General features: G+C 48.2%; 1 protein-coding gene across 9 annotated transcripts in view; it reads right to left on the bottom strand.

Annotated features, from left to right (window-relative positions):
* The window catches only part of AGAP1 (ArfGAP with GTPase domain, ankyrin repeat and PH domain 1), a 530989-nt gene that overhangs the window by 201642 nt on the left and 310771 nt on the right, over positions 1 to 18576 (bottom strand). The gene's annotated exons all lie outside the window — the stretch shown is intronic.

Genomic DNA, 18576 nt, shown 5'->3' with positions numbered 1-18576 from the left:
TTCTGAGTGTGACAAAGAGCCTTCCAGAAGCAGAGGTGCCCGTGAGTGTTCTTGCGAACTTCACCAGCTTCACTGGACCTCCTAATTCTGCTAATTCCACGAACCACAATACGAGGAAGCACTTTCATGGGATAATTAGGTTCAAGTTCCAAATGCTGTGATAATACTGCATTCTCTACCAATTTTCATGAATATAATGGATGACGAGCCAGCTGGGAAGTCTGACTACCACTGAAACATTGTTTCCGGGAGAAAATATTTCTAAGGTTGAAGAAACTCACACGTGAACCTTTGAAAGGTCATCTCTTTGCACAGCATCACTCAACATACCTTGATTTCTTAGAATCTAAGAAAAACCAATCTAAACCAAATAAGGCACGGAGACAGACAGAGGCAGGCCCAGAGGAAAATGCTGGTTACAAACCCAGGTAATTCGAGGTCTCCCTGCAGAGTAAGAACTAGGGAGAGCGGAGTCACCGCTGGTGATTCTACAGTAAATAAGCGATCACTTAAAATCACTACATTTCCCTCTCTGGCGGATTTCTAAGATTTTTAAACTTAGCTTAACAAAACTTCACAGACATTCTCCTGTGGGCTCCCATTTTTCCACCATCCGTTTCAGATGGAATTCCAACAATACCAGGGGCCGGGGGTCACCTCGGTGTCACGGGTAGCTGAGAGCTGCTCCAGGCTTCAGAAAGCTTTGTCTGCACTCAGACAAAATCTCAGGCTGCACCCCCACCCAGCCCCGGGGCTCCGTGCAGATGGACCTACACAGCTCCTGGCTAGATTGTGGGTACTTTCACGAGCAAATCCTATATGCACAATTATCCCCTCCCCGGTGGGGGCTGTCAGGACTTAGTCCTAAGGAGATAAGAGGGGAACAGTCCAACCAGGAGGCAACGAGAGGAGATGACATCGTCGGGGAACTAAATCAGGCCGACTTACATCTTGGTGCTGGGAAAACTGAATGCCCATATCTCGACAGTCTTAAATAAATCCTACGATTCACCTTGCAGGACAGTCTCTGATTACGATTCAAATGCTGTACAGGTCAGCAGGGCTGAAGAACACCCCGGCGTCCTAGGAGTCATGCCTCTGCCCTCCAGCCCGGGCTCCTCGCTGGGGGTCATTACTCGACCCCCCAAGATTTCTGTGCCGGCGGAGCCACTGGGCCGCCCTGCTCCCCGCATTGGCACGGCACCCAGGTTAGGGCCCGCCAGTCGCACCTGCCGCTCCGAGACGGAAAGAAAGAGCCCATCCTGCGAGGCGTCGTGAAGAGACGCGTGCGCCCCGATGAGCAGCCGAGGCAGCCGCGAGGTGAAGTTCTGTAATCAGAGGCTCAATCAGAGGACAAATGACAAGACTCAGCAAACAGCTTCTGCGGATTAAAAGCAAGTTATCTTTCTAGTTTCTTTCTTTTCCTTTTTTTGCTGAAGTTCATTCTAAACACCGATTTTTTTCAGAGTATTTGTACCAAGGGAGAACCGGGGAGTTTCGGAGTCTAAAAAGACCCCAGAGCTTCAACCACTCAGTCCCGAATCTGCTAGACTAGGATTTTCTCACACTATGTGCCCAGAGTCCCCCAGTCCTGCCTGGGCAGCCGTGGGCCAGGGAGCCCGTGGGTCTGGAAGGCTCGAGCTGCTGGGGTGGTGGTCTGCTGCCCAAGGGCGAGGACGAGCCTGTTCGTAATTCTGGAGCCACACGGGGAGAAGAGGCCCCCTCCTCCAATGTGCCCTTACTTGGAGGAACCGAGGAGCCACGACAAAGCCCCAGTGAGACATCCCGTCACGTGGCTACATACCAGGAGCCCCTGCTTAGTCCCAGACTCTTCCAGAAGCAAAAGGTCCCAACTGCTCTGCCACGGTGCCCGCCCCCCCCCCCCGCCCCCGAACACAGCATCCCCCAACATGCCCAAGAAGGAGAGCGAACCCATTGTGCCCCTTTGGGACAGACTTGTAGCAGTGCAGTGAGAAGCCCAGTGTCCTGGCAGCCCCTCCCCGCATCAGGCTGAGCCCCCGGACTCCATCTATGATGCTCCTGCCATCCCGAACTTACACGTTGTCTACTGAAGTACCAAGAAAACGGAAAATCTAAAATCAGTTCATTTTCAACTTTTAAAGGACACGAAGCCATGGTCCCACTCGCCAGAGCATGACAGAGGCCGGAAGGCTCTCTGCCAGACACACACACAGGCGGGCAGTTCCCATCAGCGGGTGCAAATGGCCCTTATGATTCTAAGTCTCTTTGATTCTGTGTTACCCAGGGCAAAACCGTGCGGGAGGATGTCACAACATATACTTGGTCTATCTTTCAGATGCCACTTCTGTATAAGCGAAAACAATCTCTTGCTTGAGACCGCTTCTCACTGACCAGCTATCATAGTGTAGACATCACTGTGGTTAGTGTTTTATTTAGCACAGATGTAGCTTATGCACCTATTTTAAAAATTTTCCATTTCAAAACAATATTGGGCTCACTGCTCTAAGAGCCTTACAAGTATTAATCCACAGAAAGCGTACAACCCGATGTAAGCAGTTACTATGATGATCCCCATTTTACAGACAGGGCCACCGAAGCACACAGAGTTTACATAACTTTCCCCGCACAGCCAGCACGGCAGCTGGTCTCCGGGGACGGCTTCCCGTGCACCCCGCTTCTAGGTATTCACGTCCCTGGAGATCATCCCACGCAGACTCAGGGATGCCTGCGGCTCACTTTAACCCACAGAAGCAGTGGAAGGGATGCTGTCTACACTGGGTTTAAATGATAAGAGATTGTGGCAGCGTCTATGGTTTGGGGAGGTCTGAGAGTCAAGCCATGCTATGCTCTGTCTGTGGTCCTCAGCCACCAAATTACGAGAAATAATGACTGTTTTGTGAAATCACTAAGTTTTGGGATAGATTCTCAGGCAATGAGAGATAAGAAACACAGAATTAGCACCCTATCCTGCTATGTTAAAATCCACAAGCACATGCCACTGGCTTGGCACCAGGTGGCTGGCTAGGCTGCAGGAGCTGAACAACTGTTGAAGGACAGGCAGGAAGGACCGGGAGGAAAATGCTACCTGAGTTTGGACAAAGGGCGCCCCAGCCGGGCACTAGCGGAGCCATCAGCCGACCTGCTGTCTGCAGGAATGTGAGGCACAGCCAGCTGGCCTGGGGAGCCCGGGACCTGGAGAGAAGATTTCCGAGCAGAACGCTCACCATGCTACTGGCTCTGATGAGCTTGGGGGCAGGCGGGGATCAAGGGTGTTCAGTTTCAGCAGCATTAGAGAAAATATTCCCAATTTAAACACCAACGGAAGAAAAATCGTTTCTCATTCCCAGCTTCTCCAGCCAGCAGAAAATTCAGGGTTGGAACTGGCCTCAGAACTAAGATCTAATCCAGGGTATGCCAGGGATGTGATCCCAGAATGAAGACCCAGCAAGGTTGTGGCAGTCAGACCCATGTCTTGAGAACTCAAAGATTTAAGGCAGGGCCTCACAGACCCTTCCAATTAGAGAGCGTGTGTGGACCAGAGACAAGGATCTGTGGTTTGGCTTTTGTCTAATGGAATAAATTACAATTTGATACAAAGGACACCCACAAGGGTTTTAAAGGAATTGTACCGTGTTGGACTAAAAGGCTCAGTGCAAGTCTAAAATGAAAAGGCCTCTGACCCTCAAACTAAGACCAGCGGGAAGCAGGCTGAGAGCCACACAGCTGCAAAACCAGGCCACTTCTTAGGGAAAAGGAAGGCTGGTGGAGGCAGCAGAGCCCGGGGCCCTGGAGGATGCCCCCAGAGAGAGAACACACCCCGCCCCGTTCCCTAAGCAGGGTGATTAGCGATGTGTGCCGGGCTGGGTTTGGAGCTGCTACGAACCAGTAACTGTTACAGGCCCCGTCTCTCTCCTCTTCAGCTGCAGGGCTCTGTCCCGTGTGTGTGTGTGTGTGTGTGTGTGTGTGTGTGTGTGTGTGCGTGCATATGTGCAGGTCAGGTGACTCGTTTCCGGAATCCCCTGGTCTTCAGATGGCAAGGATCAGATCCAAGGAGCCTCACCCACACGCACCTGACGCAGATGACAATCCTGGGCCTCAAGCCTGAGCTGGATGCCACCACGGGAGGAGATTTTGAGATTCTGAGGGCAGGGGGAGGGTGCTGTGCATGCACGAGGGTAGACTGGAGTACCTTGTCTCCAAAGATCTTGCGTGTGCGAGGGCAGACTGAAGCAGCTAGTCTCCAAAGATCACCCTTAAAAAAATCTGCTCCTGTGTGGTCGCCGGGAGCCTTCTGACTCAATTTAACCCACAGAATGTGGCAGAAATGATGCTGGGCCAACTCCAGCTGAGGCCTTAAGAACATCTGCCAGCTCCTGTTTTTATGCCCTTGGGAGCCCTAAGTGGCCTCGTAAGAATTCCGACTCTCCCGCTGGGGAGGCTGTGAAGAGGGAGACCCCCAGGCTACATGGAGGACAGCCCAGGTGCCAGCTACGGGATGGCCACTGGGCTGCTGGCTCAACGCCCAGGCATCTGAGCCACGTTTGTCGAGGCACCAAAGATGGGAGTGAAGAAAGGATCCTGGCTGCCCCAGCCCTAGAAGGCCTCTGTGGGGCACCAATGTTCCCATCATGCCTGGCTGAAATTCCTGCCCCTCAGAATCATGAGAAATAATAAAATGGTTATGGTTTTAAACCACTGTGATTTGGGGTAATTACCGGCAACAGGTAACCAGTGTGGCGGGAAGGGCCAGCAGCGGCGGTCTATACCTGTAACGCCAACGCCAGGCCGCCTCCCCGTGAATCATTTTGCCCTCCAGACCGATTTTATGCTTTGATATCTTTACCTTGCTTGCACAGTAAACAGAAGAGCTTTGTGACCTCTCCAATGTTCCTCTGATCGTACTCGGAAACGGTCCATGTTGATGTAACTGCTATCACCTAGTTAATTTACTGCTGCATCAGAAGGACGGCGATTTTAATGATCTTCAACCAGAAGACCAGGATTTCAAGCAGGTACTTCCCACTTTTTTGCTCAAGGAACTTTTCCTGTGGTGGAGCAAAGGGTAGAACTGTCTTTTGGCTGCAATCTCTTTATTAGTCATGTGTATTCTCTGCCTCGTCCCAAGAGGTCACGGAAAGCCAAAAGCAATGTTAAGTGTACAAGCTTTAAAAAACTCACAGAGTTAATGTAACGAATGTAAGTCTATCTGAAATTCATCACTCAGTGCTCGCTGCAGCCCCGAGCTGTGGTAAAACACCACTCATAAATTTATATTAAAACTCTGCTCGATAGCAATTATTTACCAACAAAGATTTACTGACTGCATTAGAGACTGGGGGTCTTAACCAGGCAAATCAGTCTTTGTGTTGAGTTTGGGACAGAGCGGTGCTGGCGTCTGCCAGCACGGGGTTCGTCGCGACACAGGACATTTAATGGCCAGGGTCCTCCGCAGCAAGGGCACATCAGCCGGCCGCAGGCTGCGCCATGCAAAGATCGGACCCCCTCTTCTCCCGGGAGCACGTCTCACGGGCTCGGACAGCGGCTGGAGGCCGTGCGCGCACGGGACTGAACATAAGGGGAGCACACGCCCGACCTTGCAGGGACATAAACTGAATTACCCTGCTGCACTCACTGCAGGCCGTGCCGGCAGCTTCCTCGTTACCAAGCTTAAAAACACAAGTACACAAGTTTCTCCATGGGCTAAACACATCCACCAAGTTCAGAAAGGTTCAGTGTGTCTATACTTGTTAAAAAAAAAAAAAGTGATATTTGAGTACTTCTTTGGTTCTGTAATAAACACCTGTTACAGTTCCTCTGTGTTTCCTGATTCACAATCTTCACAGTTTAGAATAAATTCTCATTATAGCAGTTAAAGGTTTCCATGTATTTTGAAAACGTTGCAGAGAAATGCTGGCATCTTTAACAGAGATCCAAAGAGTATGAACTCCAATCAGTCTTCACCTTTGTGTTTATTACTTTCATTCTCATCACGATTTTTCCTGTGACATGTATTAAACTTGTGGTTTACTTAAAACAGAACAAACCAAACCACCTAGAGGGGCGCCTGGCTGGCTCAGTTGGTAGAGCATGCAACTACTGATCTTGGGGTCGTGAGATCGAGCCCCACGTTGGTGTGGAGCTCATGGACAAAAACAAAACAGAAAAAAACACCCCAAAACAAAAAAGCACCTAGAAAAGCACGTTTATGTAGGTGGAAGGTGACAGAATCTCATCATTAGAAATTGGGGAACGCAAAGGGGTGGTACCAGGAGCAGCGACAATCTTTTCCCATATCACAAGCTTCCTGCTGTCCTTCCCAATATCGTGCTCTTCCAAAATGAAAACTTACCCGTCTTGTCCCGCTCTCCCCTTAGGCTAAGCTCTCCCTCGCAAATAACAAACGCACACTTCCCAAAAGCATGCCTGGACTCTAACGAGTGGCAAGTGGCACACCACAACACCCCTTGTGGGGGTCAAGTCCGCACAGGCCTCGCCCCCACGGACCTCCATCGCTGACACACGATATCTGACCCTCAGCACTCGTTCCACTGCTGTTACACAGGATCTCCTGTCCAGCGCACTTGAATATGGACCATTGGTGCTGGTTCCCACAGGACGGGGGCCGGCCAAGTCTGGCCTAGGGGCCAAATCTAACCTTCTGCCTCCTGTTGTAAATAAAGTCTAATTGGCACACAGCTACTCTTGCTCATAAGCACGGCTGCCTTCCCCCTGCACTGGCTGAGCTCAGTAGCTACAAGAAAGCCCAAAGTACATGCTATCTGGCCCTTTACAGAAAGCAGGCTGGAGCCCAGCTCCAGGATATGAAGCTTTCCAAAAGCAGCCAGCAGCTATCAATTTTATTTAAAAGTGCAAATTCTATTCTTTCTCCCTTGAATGCCCTCCTCCCATCCTCCCCTTCCCCCCTGCCATCCTGGTGAACAACCCCTACCCTTCAGCCCTGAGCCGCAGGGTCGTGGGCTCCAGACTTCCATAACCTCTACTGAAACAAGCAACATCCAGACCTTTAGATACTGGCTGTCAGGAGCTGAATTATGTCCTCCTGAAACTTGTATGTGGGAGTCCTAACCCCCCATGCTTCACAATACGACCGCATCTGCAGACAGGTCTTTAAAGAGTAAGTAAGTGGCCGTGAGACGGGCCCTCACCCAATCTGACAGGGTGTTCTTGTGAGAAGAGGGAATGAGGACACAAGCAAAGAGACGAGGCCATGGGGAGACAAAGAGACGAGGCCACGGGGAGACAAAGAGAAGGCACCATCCACACCCCAAGGAGACACCTCCGAAGAAAACCACCCTGAGGACACCCTGATCTCAGATGCTGGTCTCCAGAACTGTGAGTAAATACGTTTGTCGTCTGAGGCACCCGGTCCGTGGCACCCCGTGTTGGCGGCCCCAGAAGATGAATCTGGGGGAGTGGGAGAGTGTGCCTGGGCCGGGAGCTGCGGCCGGACAGAGAAGCGCTCCTCCCTGTGAGCACACCCCCACGGCAGAAGGCGCAGTGCCCCGCAGGTCCCTGGTCACACCTGTCCCTCCCACTCATGGGACTCTTGCTTCTCAGTCCCAACTGGATGTCCTTCCCCGAGTGTCCATGAGGCACCTCGAATGCCCAGTCCGTGAGTGGACGCACGGGTCATCTCCCTCCGTGACCGGGAATTCTGTGGGGGGCTGGGCTGTCCGGGCTGGCTTGGGCTCCCAGATTCCCTTATCAGTACCCGGTGCATGGTTAGTCCCGACAATAATTACCTTAATTTAGAGCCATTCCTCATTCTAAAATGTCTCCAAAAATCTAAAGTGTCTCCTAATCTGCAAGCGATCCATCACACACCTAGAACCGAACATTAAAACACGGGGGAGGGGTAATATTCCCACTCAGTGAAAATGCCATCGAGTCAAATCTGGGTGAGTGAGCCCCATGTTACAGGGTTTCAGAGAAAAAAAACACCAAGTGTGACAAAAATGATAAGACTGTGGGTCAGAACGGCGTGTCATTCAAGGTGTAGAAAACGCTCTTAAGTGAAAGCAGGAGATCAATAACATAATCATTCACTGTGTGCAAGAAAATAATCCCAATTAACTGGTTTCCCCAGATCCTCCACAAATGGAAAACTTGCGGCAAATTCACCAACGTGACGCTTGAATGTAAGCTTTGGCGGAAGGAACCGGACCAATTTGAGCTCAGCACATGTGAGCTTGGCCGCAATTATACCATCTTAACTTTCTTCCCAGTTTAAAGTGTTTCCATAGAAACAACAGGGAGCCCCCCTCCCCCTTAACTGAATTCTTTTTTTTTTTTTTAAAGTAATATTTGTCTCCCTCTCCCTCCTCCAGAGGATCTATTATACCACAAATGGAGGCTTTTTCTCCCAGCTTGTTCTGTGCCGGGAGGGAGTGGGGGAGGGGGCCGAGGAGCCGATCCTGGATCTTTAACCAGCTCCCTCGTGGCCCCCTCCCCTCGCTGGTTAGTAATATTTCTGTTATTCTGCCAGGCTGTAGGGTACAAAGGGTTACACTTTAATTGAGCTGTCAGCATCTCCGACAATCCTAGAAAGCCCCGATTATGCACGGCAGGGTTAGTGCCACACTTGTTATTGTGGATGCCCTATTTGCGAAACCCAAACCCGCGCCACACACAGGTCAGCTCACCCGCGCGACCTTGCTGTCATTAGCCGCGTCTATTCCTACCTCACTGCTGAGAAAATCACACGGCGCGGGCTTCAAAGCACCGGCCGGGACTGGATTCGACCAGGAGCTAATCACCCACAAATCCAGCTCAAATGGCAATAATTGGCTAAACCGGTCCCCTCTCCAGAGCTCAGCAGTAATTTGGGATAATAAAGACAGGAATTATTCAGCTAACTGCCCCGAAATGTATGCTTTGTGACCGACACACTTCACATTTTAATAATGATGGACACAGAAGCCGATTTAATACCGTGTCCACTGAGTAACAAGCCCAAGAACAATGATGGCGAAGGGAGAAAAGTTTGTTGGGTTTCTCCCCTTCCGGCACCATGTTGGCAGTGAGGAAGGCCGCGGAGACTGACGCTTTACGGTGGGTCTGGCTGGCATTATTAAGTCCCAACGGGAACTGAAAGGATTCTAAACACGCGTGGAAAAAACCCACCAAAGCCGCTCCATGTTGGGCCACTTACGGAAAAACACCTCCCTCCGCCAAAGACAAGCAGAGGTCACTAAGAAAAAAATGTTTTCCCACCCGGACTGACAGATCCCTTCTTGATTCTTCCAGTTAATATTATCTCTTGATCACCTCGTTTTTCTTGCCTTTCTTCCTGCCCCTTCCCTTCAGCAGCAGGGGTGACAACATCTGTACTTAACGGCTGTGGGTGACACCCCTGCGGGCAGGCCCCGGCATGCACCGGGGTGTGGGGCTCCACGGGGCTCCTGCTCGGCGGCGGCCTCTCGTCCCACCCCGGCCAGCCCTATGGGCCTGCACGCCCCCGTCTGCAAAGGGCTCCGTGCAGCCCGGAGGGTCCTCCTTTAGCGACACGAAATGAACCTGACCCCAATCCGCCTGCCCAGGAAGCCAGCGCGTCCAGGCGGTCAGAGTGAGGCCAGGGACGGAGACACCCCATCCCTTCCTGTCAGGGCGGGCACTGCACAAAACCGGGTCCGTGCACTTGCACGGTGACACAGGGACGCGTTAGAGAGGAACTCCTGTACAAGCAACAATAAGAAACCTGCGGCTGCTTCTTTGTTCGGGTAAATGATCCCTGAGGCCATCGTCACTGCAGACACCGCACGGGTCCCGGCAACTGTTCATTAAAGTGCCTCCGAGCGCCAGGCTTGAGCGCTGAAGCTGGATCGAGTGAGAGTGCAAAGCTTGGTAAGCTACGGAGAAGATTTCATGTCTACCGAAGCTGTTTGGAAGTCTTCTGCATGGGAGACCTGTCTTTCCTCCCCGCACCAACACCTGGAAATATGTTCTCCTTGGGAATGCACCTGTTCTCGCTCCAAGTTTCTTTCCTGCGTTTCTGACCCTTGCTCACCTGCTTGACTCTTTAGGGCTGCCACACTTGGAGCTCGTTTCTCTACCAGTTCCACTCTTGCCCTAGAAAATCCCACCACCCTGAGGACAGCACTAGCTTGTGTCCCACAGGTAGAGCAATGTCAAGCAGCTGAAATCTTGAGATCGGAGCTCCTCACCCGCGGGCTCCCCCACGTGCCTGAGTGCCCCCAGCCCAGAGCACCCACCTTGCGGTATCTCCCCACCCCCTCCCTCAGCTGGTGCCGCCCCGTGCACTTCCGTGCCCCCTTGCTCTGGGGAGGGGTGCCCCCATGCGCCCCACGTGATAAGTGCAGAGTCCACCCAGGGTCAGTTCTGAAATGTGCCACTCTAAGTGTAAACACTTCCGAAAGCTTAGGAAGAGAAGAAGATAACTTGTTATGTTGATTACATGTTGAAATGAATACATTTTAGGTACACTTGCTGAAATAACAAATTAAAATTAATTTCACTCCCCCCCCCCTTCTAATGTGGCCACCAAAAGAAAATTAAGAGTTGAAACTGGACCGGGGGTTCCCATCCTGTTTCTGCCTGACGATGTCGTGCTGGCGATGCCAGCTTCTGCCCCGTACCAGATTCTGCTTCACTGGCTGAACAATGGCAGAGACCGTCCTTATCGTGCCCATTTCTGTTTCCTATAACCTGGCAAAGAACAAATGATCCAAAAATGCCTATTGAGTGAATGAACAAAACAGCTGAACGGTTCTAACCACTGCCACGGATGATAAAAGCTTCCATGGAGAGCAAGTAAGTGAGCAGGGCAGCAAGACCAGTGAGGAGTAAAACCCAAGTCTGAATCCGTGTCATCTGAAGAGCTCTGGTCCTGTTGTTGGAACCACACGCATACGCCTCGTGCTACATGGAAAAATTGATTTGAAATAGCATGTTCATACAGAGATCTCAGCAGAGACCAAATCAACACAGTCTTATTGCACATACTGGAAATACAAACCGCTACTCTGGATATGGGGGGCCATATACAGAGAAACGCTATGTGGGACCTGGACTTCAGGATTCACCTGTCTATCATGGAAATGACGGTGTGGGCAGAGGAAGGCAGTTCAAGCCTGGAATAGAGTTTCTACTAGAGAAATCCAAAGAGCGAACGATTACTCACTCTCTCCTTGGCTAGGACAAGAAAAAGGTTGGTGCAAACAGCCAAGTTTCAATTTGAGGCCACCACTTAAAGAGGCATGGCATCTACTTGGCAAATGGGCTCCTACTTCCCTCCCCTGAACAGACAGCAGGCAGCACTTGCCCTGAAGAGCCTCAGAAGCTTTCTCAACACAGCCCGCCAGCTAGCCTCTACTATCCATGAGAGCCAGCACAGAGAATGAGTTCCACAGCGGCCCCTGACCTGCAGAAACATCCCACAGGCATCTGAGCAGCACAAATCCTTCTTTCTGCTGCTACTGACCCAATGATGACCACCACTGCTACTGCTGCTTAATTTCTTGGAAACTGAATAGCATCACAAACTTATGAGAAATAAAAAAAAAAAAAAATGAGATTGTGCTTCTGGAAAAACAAAGCAGATCTAATCAGCAACCTGTTCTGGGGCTTGTGTGCGTGGAGCTATCACTGAACACCCAGGACGGCAGGGTCCATGGTGGTCTAAAGATGCTACAGTGTTCGTTTCTTTAATATTCTTTTTTAAAAGATTTTATTTTATTTTTTTCGGAGATAGAGTGTGCAAGCGGTAGGGAGGGTCAGAGGAAGAGGGACAGAGGACTCAAGCAGACTCCCTGCTGAGAGCAGAGCCCAACGCGGGGCTCGATCCCAGGACCCTGAGATCATGACCTGAGCCAAAATCAAGAGTCGGACGCTTAACTGACTGAGCCACCCAGGTGCCCTGTAGTCCGAGCTGAAGGGGACACCCATGCTCTTGGTCTTTTGTCTGAAGGGCTAAGTTGCGGCAGGGTTCAAAATAGTCCTCTTCACTGCAAAAGGACCATTTCAAGTTTTGTTACAGCAAAGATGTCAGGTAGAGCTTTTCTACAGATTCCAATGTCTTTCCCACCATTTTCACTTGAGGAAATGTCAGGTTGCTGGAAACTGTGATAAAATGGATATGGATACACAAGCTTATGAATACAGATATACATAAAGAAGGTAAAGGGTCATCCCTAGAATCCTTCCCTTGGTGAGTAAGAATCGGTGTTCCTACCAGTCCACCAGATGCCCAAAGGGACACCAGTCGGTCTTTTCACAGACAACAACAAGCTGGGGTGTCTGCATATACCTGGAACCAAGGGGAGGGAAGACAGCTGTCAGCACGCACACCCCGAGTCACAGGCAGAGGCCACCAGGCTGATGATATGCAGTGTATGTGGGTGACAGAGGTGATGCTGTATTGAGACAGCCTGGATGTGCTTCTTTTCTACTAAACATCCTCTATGATTATCTTCTCTGTTCCAACTTAGAGGCCCTGAGAAAGATGGAACTGTTGTTGCCATCAACAAGGAACACATTCCCAAATTACGGAGTAAAACCAAATGATGCCTAGGACAGCTTATCAATATAAAAATTCTGGATAAAATTTCTCAGCAGTGGTCAAAAATGCAACTACGGAAATGACCACATAAAACAAGCGATACCTTATTTCACTCCCAAGTCCTCAAACATCAAAATTTAAAATATAAAAGAGGATGAAGTTGTGTTCAACAAATCTGATTCATCACATTAAAAAAAATTACTCTACTGGTCCCACTACAGAAGTTGATTGTTAATCAGGACAATTTAATGATGATAACATTGCAAACATTGTGTCAGCAAGTTAAAAATGGCCTTGTTGTTTCAATATAAGAATCACTTAGTATATAGTATATATAAAGTATTGTATTTCATGCCCCATTTACTGTAACATATTAGTGGGTTCAGTCATCAAGTAAAAATTGTTTCCTTGCGGGGTTCAGATATTGGGGAGGGGGGTCTACAGTGGGAGAACAGCCCCTGGAGTTGCAGATGGCTGTATGCATGTACAGAGATTTGGTACTGCTCGTTTCATAGGCCTATCAACAATATTAAATAATCGCACATCTACATTTTAGCAAATAATAAATCTTTAGTGAATACTTGTTTTTTTTTAAAATGCAATAATTGAACACTATCTGACATGTTGCTCTTCATTTAATTTTTAAGATTATTCAAAAAGGAGACTAGAGCCTTCCTGCAATTATCTGATTGATTCGCTTCACTATTAAAATGTCGGAAATATTTACTAGAAAAAAAAACAGACTGCAATAACTACCACCTCTCTGCAAAGCAAAAACGCAACCAGCCTTTAATTATAAACTGTCTGGAGACTCAGTCACTTCTTATGTTAAAAAAGAAAATCCAAAATCGAGAATTAGACAGATAGGATACTTCGCCTGTTGGGATTCTTGTTTATTTGACACTACCCTAGATATTGCGAATATCTATCTATGATGGGAGAGGAGAAGGTACAAGGAGACAGTAGCGACTGGACACCTGTGCAATCAGAAATGCTACTCTTATATATTTCTCCTTGAGGTAGAAACCCATGGATTCCAGTCAGTTAAGACGCGGTTATGGGAATGCAAAAAGCTCTATGTAGGCAATGACTTCCAGCAGAACTGGGAGCTATGGCTTCCTTTTTGCCTCCAGTGCCAGGATGCTCAGAGATGAGCTGTCTTCCTGAGTGCAGGTTTTCTGGCATAATGCCTTTTCCTCTGTTGCCTGGCACTTAACTCTCTATTGTTTTAATGAGTATCTGAGTGTCTTTCAGTGTAAGGTACAAGTGGAGAGGAGGAGGAGGAGGAGAATAAAAACAATGCAGAGGCAGGCTGAGCCCCTCAGCTTAGCGTGACTCAGGGCCTAAGAAAGCAATTAGGACGCTGGTTGGAGAGGGGAAGTTGACCTGTGTGGATGGTGATCCCAGCCCAGTGCCTTCCCGAAAGCCGTCCACAGCAGCCACGCGACCTCTGCTCGGTGGTGGTGGACGGCGTCAGTGCGCAGGCAGACCCGCGCTGTCCTAGAACCTCAGCTGTTTGTGACTTCTTGCTGCCCAAAGAGGCAGCGCTCCGGGGCGGAGGCATTCCAGGCTTTTGAACTGCTTGCAGTGCTGTGAAGGGCAGGCAACAGTTTTTCAGACAATAGTTGAGAACTTGTTCAGCAAAGCTTGGTTTTTTTTTCCTTCAAAGGTTGAAATTTGTTCTACAGATAAAAGTAATGCCTTTGGGGAAAATAACTCTAAGGCATTTGTGACAAATGCAAGTCTCTCCAAGCATCAACCTACTATTGTGTCAACGTACAGTCAGCTATGGAAATATAGCGGAAATGGGAAGCCAGAACTTAAAAAAAAAAAAAAAAAAAACAAACCTCCAAAAAAAAAAAAATCAGAAACTAGACTAGGCTGTTCCTATCTGAAAGCTTGGCAGACCCCAAGAAGTCTGTATTTAGAGGTCATGTGCTCCCATTTTAAAAGAGGGGGAATCAAAAAAGAAGGGGTTTATAGATTTCAGGATGCAGGCTCTAATAGGAAAGGTAACCGCCATTCTTCCCTGGGAACACAGAATGGTTCCCTGGCCTTGGCAAATAATTCCTCCCATTTAACTTCTTTTAAAACTTCTCATGGGTGGACAGGGAGTTAATAAAAGAAACAATATGTATAAGAAAATGCAAGGTGCCCAGAGTACGGCTAATGGAATTTGATGCTGGCTTTAATTTTAATGAAGAAAGTTGCCAGTAGCAACAAAACTGTCAGCAGCCGCCGAGCACCATTAATAAAGACAGAGACGACATTAGTGCCCGGCATCAGTACAAAAGGTTCCCCTCGCTTCATGCTGTGCTAAATTGGCTGCCCAATTTTTCTTAAGTGTCCATTCTATTTAGAAGACAATTTATTAATTTTTGCCATTCATTGTCAGTTGACAGGCCATCATTTTGTAGCCCGAATTTTAGATGAAAACTAATTGAAAAGACTGGCAGTATTTATGAGGGGTATTATTTGTCAATTACAGCAGCAAATATTCCTTTGCTACCACCAACTTTGATGCCCCTGTTCTCTGGGTGTGAGGACTGTTACTGTTGGCATTAAAATATGAGTAAGGCTCTCCCGGCTCATCAGCTCATCAATTTCATAGGCATGGAAGGAAACCACCTTTCATGTTATATGGACCTTTCATGGTAGATGGATACATTATAATGTTTGACAAAGGGGAAGTACACATCACGTAATGAGCACATATAATTGTGAACACAAAATATAATTCATTGTGAAATAATTCCTATTCATTACTTTGTAGCATCTCTGGGGTAGGAGTCTTAAGAACTCCTTGAAGGGTCTGCTTTCTAAATTTTGTATAGTTTTAACACAATTTCTCCTAAATCACTCTATCTTAAATAAAATCAAGTAGATAGATATACTCTGAGTGTCAATCTACCAATTTGAGGGCTTGATGTCTTTTGAAAAGAAATAAGAAACCTTTTCTTTTATAAGGAAAAATGCTTTTTGTTGGTGAAAAGCCATCTAGACCTTTGCAGCTATAAAGTTAGATAAATAGGTTTCCCCAAAAATGTTATGTTCATATTCTATAGCAGTGTCTTCCCATTTTTGAACTGCTACCAAAACACTTGATAATGTGCGTCGGAGCCAATGAAGAAAGAGTAAATTAATTATAATCTTTTTTGCCCTGCTAAGTTTCCTTTCCGTAGTCATGTTGACGACAGAATTTGTTAAAGATCGCTATAGAGCCTGAGTTATATTCCGTTTAATTTATACAAAGTTAAAGGTCTAACAATTAGGAGACACACTTGCCCCAAATGGCAAAGCTGAAGTAAATGCCTGGACAGCCACGGTGCCTTGTCAGTGAAAATTCCCTGAGATCACCCAGGCAGCAGTGGCGACCGCAGCTACACTCATCTAATGCATTCAAACGGTCTAACAAAAAACATGCACAGCGGAACAGATCAAAAGGCGTATTTCAGGAGGAACTTCAGCAGACTTCTGGGTTTTTCAGTGCTTTTAACTGGAAAACCTGTCTTTATACTCAGTTGATTCCCAAATGACTTCTGTGCTGAATTCCTGGAAATCAGCTACAGACATACACAGAAAATGCTTGTCTATTTGTCTTCCCTTATCACTAACTGACCTTGCGTTTGCTACTATCTGAAGCAAACCGACATGGTGCTCTTCTGCATCTTTCGTGCGTGGCACCTGCGTGGAGAAGCACAAGCTCTGTATGTGATGATAACACACTCAAGTTTCTGTGTGTATCTGCTCATTTCTGTTTTAAAAGAAAGGTCTGCAGAAAGGGTGCGTGCTCCTCAATGGACGTGCTCTGGGCAGCCTAGGAGGGTGGGGGACAGGTGGGGGAAGGACAACGTGTCTTGAGGTCTCCTTGCGATGCTCAGGAGGGCTCCAAAGAGCAGCATCCCGGGAATGTACTGCGTCTCCAGTGAGCTACTGACTGCTGAGTCAGAATCTAGGGGGCTCCCAACGAGGGCATGCCACCAGGAATGCCTGGCTCCCACATAAATCTGGGCCCATTAAATAAGGTACAACTGAGCTTGTGTATCTCTCTGCTCACCTACAGCCATGTCCTTTCAGGCACTGCTCTCACACTGATGACACCCAACCGGACTGCAGAAACCGAGTGGATTCTCAGATGCCAGAGCTCACGGCGTGAGCCGACCCTTAGCAAATGGTCTTCAGGATTCAGGCTCCAGCAAGCAGCACTACCTGATGTCATGACGTTTTAATGGTAACTCTGGGCAGGGGACAATTTTTGGTGGCTGTCCTGCACCCTACCCCAAATTCACATGGCTATAGTATCCGACTTTGCATGGGAAGTTAACCCTTTCCCATCTTGGCCTGTGTACTCTGGGCCAACACGAGGCCTCACATCAAGGTCATCGCCTTGCCACTGCACATTTCATCCCCAAAGTCACAGGGACTGGGTCAGCATTAGACTGCAAGGTAGTCCACGTGAGGCTACTCACAACTAGAGTCATTTCTGGGATTTCTGTTTGGGTTTACTGCTGGCTTAGATGTGGAAAGAGTATAGAACCACGGGTGCCCGGGTTTCACACACAGAGAATGTGCAGGGCCCAAACCCAAAAAGATCAGAGCCAAGAGGTGCCTCCTGCTGCCATTATTTGGGGTCGCCCTTCCACTTCACTGAGCCAATAAACGCCTTCCTTGATGACACCAGGTAAGCTGCATCTCTTATACACACAACCCAGATAAATTCTGGGGGGAGCCAATGGGGATCCCAACAAACCTAAGAGAAGGAGCTACAGCCTTAGGAATGCTAAATTATGACAAAAAATTTCAATGCCTTTGTTACTTCTGAGACAAAGATGACTTGCTGGAAATGCAGCAGCCTCTAGTCATCAAGACCCCCAAAAGGTAAAGACCCCCGTGTCTCTACAGTGCGATAGTCAAGGAAGTCTCCTCCCCACCCAGATGCCCGATTGTCCATTTACAACCCCACATCTCCAGCTCAACTGGACATCCTCAGACCTGAACTGAGAGAGGAGGCTCAGCCTCCCGGTGGCCCCAGAGTCATGGAGGCAAGAGAATGGGTACGAGTAGACATGTACTCACAATACAGAAACCCAAAGTTCAGGGCAATGAATCTAAAGGAAAAGAAGACTGAGACTCCATTTATATCTAAATCTGGAATCACTCTATTTTTAATTTAGTATAACTCAACTTTAAGGCTTCAAAAATATATCTAAGATAAAATAAGCCTAGAATTAGGTTCGAAAAGTGATAAATCTGTAACTGATTTAATAACTATGTCTAAAAAATATTGGCACTATTTAAATAAAGAGTAACAAAGAGAACTTAGAATTCCAGGTGACATCTACTTTTGAGTCAAACATATTAATGATTGAATTTGAAATGCTACCACACTACCATTAATTCCTTGACACATCCAAGCCACTGTTTTGCAGGTAGACTTTCACATCCCATCCCGGAGCTGGCCATACCTCCCACTGCCCCTCCCCTGTACCGCCCCACGAACAGCAGCAGGAGCATTAAGCAACGTCAACTTTCCACATGGCCGGCCTCAGAACATCACAAAGGACCACCTTCATCTTTTCTTCCTAACCTTCTCTGCTTTACCTTCACATGGTTGGAAACTGTCCATTAGTCACCCTCGTTTAAAATAAGGAAGGTTGGGATTTTGGAAGTGACGACCACAGAAAGCAAGACTGAAAGGCAGGACCTCCTCTGAGCCACCCGATCCACTGAGCAAGATCCCAAGGGGAGAGCTGACCACTGGGGCTTCAGCTTTGGAAGTGACCTACACTCTTGGGAAGGCTGCACAGAATACTGGCTCCAAAAATAAGGATGTCTAAAGAATTGTTTCTTGTCATTTGTACAATTAACTTGTAGATGGGAAAGAAAGGGGGAAAAATGATAGGAAAGAAAAGCAGGGGTGAAACCAGCCATTTTTGAGACCCTACCATGAGACTGCCCATCATTCCCCGGGTCCACGGAGGATGCAGGTGAAGCTTGGACAGGGGATGGGACTTCCCTAAATCATGGCTAACATGTGGAAGTGGCAGAACTGGGCA

This window comes from Ursus americanus, chromosome 1, assembly GCF_024610735.1.
Source record: "Ursus americanus isolate L20-20 chromosome 1, mUrsAme1.1.p, whole genome shotgun sequence".
Classification (NCBI taxonomy): Eukaryota; Metazoa; Chordata; class Mammalia; order Carnivora; family Ursidae; genus Ursus; species Ursus americanus.
This window is presented reverse-complemented; position numbering and strand designations above follow the sequence as displayed.